Here is a 9,020-nt window from a genome sequence, read left to right as displayed (position 1 = left end):
TATAGTGAGTGACCTTTTATTTTTGGTGTTGTGAAACACTTTGTACTATCTTAGCAAATTAATTTTTAAAAATATATTTTTAGTTGTAGATGGATACAATGCCTTTATTTTATTCACTTATTTTTATGTGGTGCTGAGGATCAAACCCAAGGCCTCACATATGCTAGGCAAGCACTCTACCACTGAGCTATAACCCCAGTCCAGCAAATTCAATTTTACTGTACATTTTTATTAACTATATTCACCATGCTGCATATAAGGTCTCAAGAACTTACTCATAACTGAGAGTTTTACCCTTTTATGGAAATCTTATCATTTCCCCCTTTTCCTACCTTCTGGTTACCACAATTGTATTTTTCTTTCTGTGGGTTTTAGATTCTTTTTTGTTTGTTTCTTTTGTTTTATTTGTTCTTTTCTATATATACATGACAGTAGAGTGTATTTTGACATATTATACATACATGGAATGTAATTTATTCTAATTAGAAATTCCATTCTTGTGGTTGTATTGACTTTTAGATTCTGTATTTAAGTATGATCACATAGTATTTATGTTTTTAAAATTTGGCTTATTTCACATAGCATACATAATGTGCTCCAGGTTCACCCTTGTTGTCCTGAATGGCAGAATCTTCTCTGTTTAAGGGTAAGTATTCCATTTCTCCCTCCCTCCCTCCCCCCCCCTCTCTCTCTCTCTCTCTCTCTCTCTCTCTCTCTCTCTCTCTCTCTCTCTCTCTCTCTCTCTCTCTCACACACACACACACACACACACACACGCACAATTTCTTTATTCCTTCATACATAAAGGTGGCAATATCAGTATTGTTGCATTGAACATGAATCTGTACATCTCTTTCAGATACTCATTTATTTCCTGGATGTATATCCATAATGGATAGTGAAATCATTTGGCTGTTTTATTTTTAATTTTAAGAGGAACCTCCATACTAATTCTCCAGATGGCTCTACCAGTTTTTATTCCATTAAGCTGTGTACAAGAGTGCTGTGTGTAATTGCAGTGATTGGAGTTAGCTGAGGCAGGAGGATTGCAAGTTCAAAGCCAGCCTCAACAACATCATACGAGGCCCTAAGCAACTTAGACCCTGTCTCAGAGTAAAAAATGAAAAAGGGCGGGGATGTGGCTCAGTGGTTAAGCACCCCTGGGTTTAATCCCTGGTACTGGGAAAAAAAAAAAAAAAAAAAAAAAAAGTGGTGTTGTTTTCTTCTAATATTATATTGGTTTTCTTATAAGAGCCATGAAGTGATATTTCATTGTGGTTCTGATTTTCATTTCCTTGATATCCAATGATTTCGAGCATCTTCATGTTTCCTGTCAATTCTGTATCTCTGGGAAAATTGTATGGTCAGGTCCTTTGCCCATTTTAAAATTGGAGTTTTCTTTTGCTATTACATTTAGTGTACATTTATTTCCTTATGTAAGATGTTAGCCTGTAATTGCATATGTGGTTTACAATATTTTCTTCCATTTTAGGGTTGCCTTTTTAATTGTTGTTTTTTTGCTGCGAAGAAAGCTTTTAGTTTGATGTAGCCCTTCTTATTTATTTTGCATTTGTTGACTCTGCTTTTGGTTTGAACTCCAAAAGTTGCCAAGACCAGTGTCATAGTACTTTTCCCCATTTTCTTCTAGAAGTTTTATGATTTTTCATGTCCTCAGGTTCTGTCTAATCCATTTTTGTGTGTTGATTCTTTGCATGTGGATATTTAGTTTTCACATTACCATTTATTGAACAGAGTATCTTTTTCTGCATCTTATGTTCTTGGGATATTTGTGAACACTGTCCATATGTTCCTGGGTTTCTTTTATGCCAATATCATGCTGTTTGGATTTTTTCCCCTCCAGTAATAGGAATTGAACCCAGTGATGCTCTATCATTGGGCTGTATTCTCAGCTTTTATTAATTTTGAGACAGGTCTGATTAAGTTTCTGAGGACTGGCTCACACTTGCAATCCTCCTGCCCCAGTCTCCCTTGCTGGTATTATATAGTTGTGTACCACCACAACTGCCTCATACTGTTTTGATTACTGTAAATTTGTGATATAATTTGAAATCAGGAAGTGTGACGCTTCCAGTTCTTGTTTAGGGTTTTTTTTTTTTTTTTTTTTTTTTTTTTTTGCCTTTTGGAGTATCTTGTGGTTAGGAATGAATTTTAGGAATTTTAAAATAGTTTTGTGACAAATGCCATTGGAATCTTGAAGAGGATGGCATTAAGTGTCTAGATCACTTTAGGTAGTGATGGGTATTTTCACAACATTACTAAGTCCAGTCCATGAACATCTTTCCGTTTATTTGTATCTTTAATGTCATTCATCAATGTTATGTTGGTTTCGGTTTGTCACCCTTTCATCTCCCTGGTTAAAGTGTATTAGTATTTACTGCTTTTGATGTTGTCATTGAGATTGTTTTCTTAATTTTTTAGATTGTTCATCCTGACTTATCTGCGTTGACTTTGTATCATGCCACTTTTCTGAATTTATATTTCTAACAAATTTTTAATGGTTATTAGGATTTTCTGTATTCAAGATTATGTCATTTGCAATTTTCCTTCTTTCCTATTTGGATTCTTTTTGTTTCTTCTTGCTTAGTTGCTATAACTAGAACTTCTGGTATGACAAATAGAAGTTGTAAGCATGGATGCTGTTATTCTTGATCTTTCTTTTTGGTACCAGGGATTGAACTCTGGAACACTCAGACCTGAGTTCAGAGACCACTGAGCCACATCCCAGCCCCATTTTATGTTTTATTTAGAGACAGTCTCACTGATTTACTTAGCATCTCACTTTTGCTGAGTCTGCTTTGAAACGATCCTCCTGTCTCAGCCTCCTGAGCTGCTTGGATTACAGGCGTGCACCCCCACGCTTGGCTTGTTCTTAATCTTAAAGGAAAGCTTTGAACTTTTCGTCATTTAGTTATGATGATAGCCCTTGCTTGTCATATATAGTCATTATGATAAGGTACATTCATCCTATGCTCATTCATTGAGAACTGGTAACATGAAAGATGTTGAATTTTGTTAAATGCTTTTTTCAGTGATGAGTTTTCCCCTTTTTGTTATGTGAAATGTGACATTTATTGATTTTTACATACATTGACTTACCCTTACATTAAATCCCTGTTGGCCATGGTATATGATCCTTTTAATAACTGTTTCAAATGTGAGTGGACTGCTGGGCATGGTGGTGCATGCCTCTAATTCCAGTGACTCAGGAGGCTGAAATAGGAGGATCTCAAATTCAAGGCCATCCTCAGCAACTTAGTGAGACTCTGTTTCAAAATAAAAAGGACAGGCGATGTAGCTCAGTGGTAAAGTGTCCCTGGGTTCAATCCCTAGTATCCTCCCCCCAATATAAATGGACTGAATTTGCTCATCAAAGGACATAGGGAGTAGGACATAGGGACTGATTGCATCAAAATCCAGGACATACTCTATGGTGCCTACAGGAGACTCCCTTTACCTTTAGGGCTATAAGTATATGGAAAGTATAGGGACGGGAAAAGATATTCCTCACAAATGGAAACCAAAAGAGAATAGGGGTGTCTGTACTTGCATCAGAGAATATAGACTATGTCAAAAAATGTAATGGGAGAAAGGAGGTTATAGGATGGTGAAATGGCTACTTCATTAAGAGGGTATAACAGTTGTATGTCAGCTTTTGGTCACTGTGATAAAATACCTGAGAAACCAACTTAAAGGAGGAAAGTTTTATTTTGGCCTGTGATTTCAGATATGAAATCCATGTCCACTTGGCCCTGTTGCTCCGGGTCTGTGATGAGGCAGAACATCATACTAGGGAGCCGTGTGGAGAGCAGAGTTGCTCATCTCACGGTGCCTGGAAAGTAGTGAGATCGAGAAAGGAAGGGCCAGGGACAAGATATTGAACCTTGAAGGACACACCTCTGTGACCTATTTCTTCCAGCTGGGGGCCACCTGCTCAATAACCACCTCCCAATAACACCACCAGCTGGGGTGGTGTTCAACATGAGACTTTAGGGGACATTTCAGATCCAAACTATAAGAAATTGTAAGTATATATATGTACTTAACAGCAGAAGAAAGTATAGAGCCAGGTGTGGTAGTGCACACCTGTAATCCCAGAGGCTTAGGAGACTGAGGCAGGAGTATTGTCAGTTCAAAGCCAACCTCAGCAACATAGCAAGGCCCTACGCAACTCAGTGAGAACTTGTCTCTAAATAAAATATAAAAAAGGGCTGGGGATGTGGCTCAGTGGTTGAGTGCCCCTGAGTTCAATCCCTGGTACCACCACCCCCCCACCCCCAGGCAAAAAAAAAGTATAGAAAGCAAGTAACAAGGTGAAAAATAGGTAGTAAATGCAATCCTAGAGTCTTAAATACCCCACTATTCAAAAATGGATAGATTATCTGAACTGAAAGTCAATCAGGAAGCATTGGACCTGAACTTGTCTTTATATTAAGTGGACAACTGAACTTGGCATAACATTTCATCCAAAAGTAACAAAATACATTCTGTTCAAGTGCACAACGGACATGCTCCATATCTTATTTCACATTTTGTCACTCATCCTTCATTAGGATCAGAATTCAACTCAATTTTACATTGCCTTGATCTTGAGCCACAAGATCCACAGTAACTACGCTTGTTTAATGGTTGCTGAAGAGTTTGGATTTAATTCAGTCCTCTAAATGATTTTCATTTTTCTCTCTCTTTTTAAAAGTAATTGGAACCCCTACTTTCTTCCACACACTATTTTCTTCCCACATTTTTATTGTGCATTTTAGTTGTACATAATTGTGGAATTTGTTGTTACATAGTTGTATGTGCACACAATATAATAGTATAATTTGGCCAGTATCCCTCCCCAGCACTTCCCTTCCCTCCCCCTTTTTTTCTTTTTTAATGGATTTTTTCCTCATTAAATTATTTTAGTTTTTTTTTCAAGTGTAAGAATAGTGCTATTGTCAAAAGTTTAAGGTCAATGGATCAACAATATATATATTAAATAAGGTGTCTTTAAACAGAAATACACATAAAAAAGTTACATATTTGTGACAAAAAAACATGGCCATCACTACAGGCTCTCGGGACCCGATTTTGTGTTTCCCCTAGGAGCGAGGGTTCTGTACTTGTTAATTCATTGAGATAACACTATAGAAACACAGCCTGTAAGGACTGCCAGGAGGAAGGCAGCTCTCCTGCCTGGTTTCTAGCCAGTCTGGAGCTCTGAGCTGAGGGAGCGCCTCCTTTCTGCATTTGCAACTCCAGTGTCTACCAGGCATGACAACTGGCAGGCCCCCCACAGGTGTTTTGTGGGATGCTGAATGAGTGAAGGGCTCTAACTTTGCTGAGTCCCACTGGTTGGGCATGCTCTCAGCAAGCTCCCAAGAGTTCCATTGACTCCAAGGCAATGGGGCCTTCCCTGTGTCCTGCAGACCAGCAGGGAGCTATCCTTCAGCCTGGCCTGCACTTTGGACCCACCAGGATGTGCTCCCCTTTGGGGAAGCTAGTAGGAAAGGAGAGAAAAGGAAAACAGAGTGCGTGCTGTGCGTTCTCTGGCACGAATTAAGGAAAATCTGGCCTATTATGATTCTTTGACTCGTGCAGCTTTTTCAATGCAAATGAATATATTCATTAAAATCATGTAAAAGTAGACAGTAAATCTAATTTTTTCCCCCAGGTTAAGCTAGTTAGGGAAATACCAACCACAGCCAGTAGGCCTTCTGTGCTTGAAGACCAGCTGGACTTTGTGAGCCCTGGTCATACCAAGTGAGCAAACTCATTCTGTGCCTATTTTAATTTTTAAAATCTGAAATTTATGTGCTCTATTACCTTAAGACCTTTCTACTTTAAGTTTTAATATCTTTCCTCTCTCATATAGTATTAACAATTTTGAACAGTCTTTTCTGTGCAAAACACACTACTAGCTAGTTGACTTATAGGCTGCTCTAGAATGGCACAAAGTTAAGCAGTGCTAATCCCTGAGAGGAGTGGGCATAGTACACAAGCCAATAAATGGACGTGCATGATAACCAGGGACAATCCCTAGACCTGGACATTGAATGGACTCGGATATATTGTGATCTCTGAAGAATTGTTCCCAGTTTTTGCAGCTCTTTCCATTGAGATGAAGTCTGTTTTCTTCCTTCGTTTCTTGGTTGATCTTGTAATTTTTTAAAATTATAATTTGAAAAGCCATTTGGTATTTTAACTGAATTGAATCTGTGCTCACCTGTTCAGCCTAGTGCATGACCTGCAGGGCTGGGGACTGGACCTGGGATCTGGCACATACCAGGCAAGGACTCTACTACTGAGTTATGTTGTCTCCTAGGAGTTTAAGGTTTTGTTTGGTTTTCAATGCTGGGGATAAATCCAGGGTCTTGCACATGCTAGGCAAGTGCTCTACCACTGAGCTACACCCTAACCCTAAATTAAGGACTGAGAGGAAAGGGATAGCCTGAACTTCAACAATTACTTCTAGTCCTCCTCCTCCTCCTCTTCCCTCCTCCTCCCCCTCTCTCCCCTTCCCCTCCCCGCAACCCCCACATCCCCACCCCTTTTTTTATGCTTTATTTTGAGACGGGATCTCCTTGGGATGCTTAGACCTCATCCCTCCCCAGTTGCTGGGATTATAGGCATGCCCTGTCTTGAATGGTAGTCTTAAACTTTCTTGGACTAGATAAGGTAATAACACTCAGGACTTCTGCCAGTTTTTTCTTAGTCATTGTCTCATTAACTGCATGCAGGTGCTCAAGCCCCAGGTGGTGATACGTGAATTCATGGGAGCAGTGTGTGTGTGTGTGTGTATGCATCCATGCACAATGACTCATTAATGTGGAATGGCTTCTAGTATGTGTTTGTGGGAATAGTGTGCTGGTCTGGATCTGCTTGCCATCTTTTTTTTGTAGTATCCTTTAACAGTTTTCTGTGGTTTGGATGACTCTGTCCCAAAGGTCCATGTCTTAAAGGCCTGATCCCCAAGGTAGTGCCTTTTTAAAGAGGTGGGGCCTGGTGGGAGTTTTTTAGGTCATTTGGGGCATCTTCCTGGTGAGGATCAAGGGAACTTTGCCTTTGAGTCCCTGTTCCTGGCTCATAATGTAAGTGGTTTGCTCCACTGTGTGCTTCCACCTTGATGTACCATCCTTGCCAAGTGCCCAGTGCTACAGGGCTACCCAGTCTTTGGAACCTCTAGAGTTGTGAACCCAAACAAATAATTTCAACCACATTGGAAAGAATGAGTTTCCATCTACATTAGTAGAGCACATTATCTTTTATATAGTAGTTCTTGTAAAATCCATTAAAACACTATTAGAACTAGTAAATTCAGCAGGGTTACAGGTAACAAGATGAATAAGTAAAAAATCAATTGTCCTTTTCACACATATATTGTACTATCAGTACATTATCGATCCAAACGTGACATTAAGCCGGGCATGGTGACGCATGCCATATAATCTCAGTGACTCACAAGTCTGAGTCGGGATCACAAGTTTGAGGCCAGCCTAGGCAACTTGGTGAGACCGTATCTAAAAAAAAAAAAAAAGTTGGGGATGCAGTTAAGTGCCCTTTGGTGGTTCTTCAATATCCAGTAGGTGAGTATGCATACACACGTGTGTATTAGAACTTCTTCACCTCGATAATGAAAAGAATTTAAAAGGTACAACGAGCAGAGCACTGTGGTGTGCTCCTGTAGTTCCAGCTACTTGGGAGGCTGAAGCAGGAGAATCACTTGAGCCCCCCAAATTCAAGGAGAGACTGGGCAACATTTGGAGAGCATGTCTCAAGAAACCAAAGGGGTTGGGGTTGTAGCTAGTGGTATAGTGCTTTCCTAGAATGTGTGAGGCACTGGTTCATTCTTCAGCACCACATTAAAGGTATGTCCATCTACAACTTAAAAAAAAAAAAAAAAAAAAACCAACCAATTTAAAGGATTTGAATTAACGTTTCTCCATCCAAAGACATACAAATGGCTAAAAGGCAAGTGAGAAGATGCTCAACATTACTAGTTTGAGGAAAATGCTAATAAAAATATCACTTCATACCATTAGGATGTTTAATATGAGAAAGATTAGCAAATTTTGAAAAGGGTGTGGAGAAATTAGAACCCTGGTGGGAATGCCAAATGTTGCAGTGTCTTTGGAAATAGTTTGATAGGTTTTAAAAATCTTTAAGCATACTCTGTGAATCAGCAATTCCACTCCTGGGTATATACTCAAGAGAAAACCACGTATGCACCAAGAGATATATGAATTTTCATGACAGCATTAGTCTCAATAGAGTCAAAGTAAAAACAACTCAGATATCAACTAATGAATAGATAATAAAACATGGTATATATCCATAAACAATATTATTTGGCAATAAAAAGAAATAGCTACTGCAACGCAGATGAACCTTGGAAAACATGCTAAGTGAAAAAAGCTGTTCACAAAAACTTGTTTTTATTCATATGAAATGTCCACAAAAGGTAAATCAGTAGACAGACAGTAGTCTTATGCTTGCCTTGAGATTGAGGGGGGAGGTAAGCGAAGGGTCTTGACATCTGAAGGGTTCTTTTGGGGTGATGCAAATCTAAAATTATGGTTTCACAACACTTACATGCCTTAAAAGGATTAAATGGTATAGTTTTAAGTGGGTGATTTGTGTTTTACGGGAACTTTCCTTTTTTTGGGGTTGGCGGCCTAGCCCCTCGTCCTTGGCCTCCGGGGGCTCAGGCTCCAGCGGGGCCATCTGCACCCTCACTCTGGGAATCTGCCAGCTCCGCCCTAAGGTGCCCCGCGTGCCCTAGGCCCGAGCCCCGCCCTGCGGCCCTCGCGGGCGGAAGGGTGGAGCGGAAGTGACGTGACCGCCGGGCCTCTTCCGGCGCAAGCTCTGCCGGCCAAGTTCGGTTTTTTCTCTTAGCTGTGGTTGAGCTCCCTGCTTGGGGGAGGGCGGGGACGGAGGGGCGCTGGCAGGGCTAGTGGAAGTGCGAGGGCCGCGCGGACCTCCGAGGAGGCGGCGCTCGCCGGGCCGAGAGGCCCGCTCGG

This window comes from Sciurus vulgaris, assembly GCF_902686455.1.
Source record: "Sciurus vulgaris genome assembly, chromosome: 16".
Classification (NCBI taxonomy): Eukaryota; Metazoa; Chordata; class Mammalia; order Rodentia; family Sciuridae; genus Sciurus; species Sciurus vulgaris.
The sequence above is the reverse complement of the archived record's forward strand: the minus strand, read 5'-3'. Positions refer to the sequence as shown.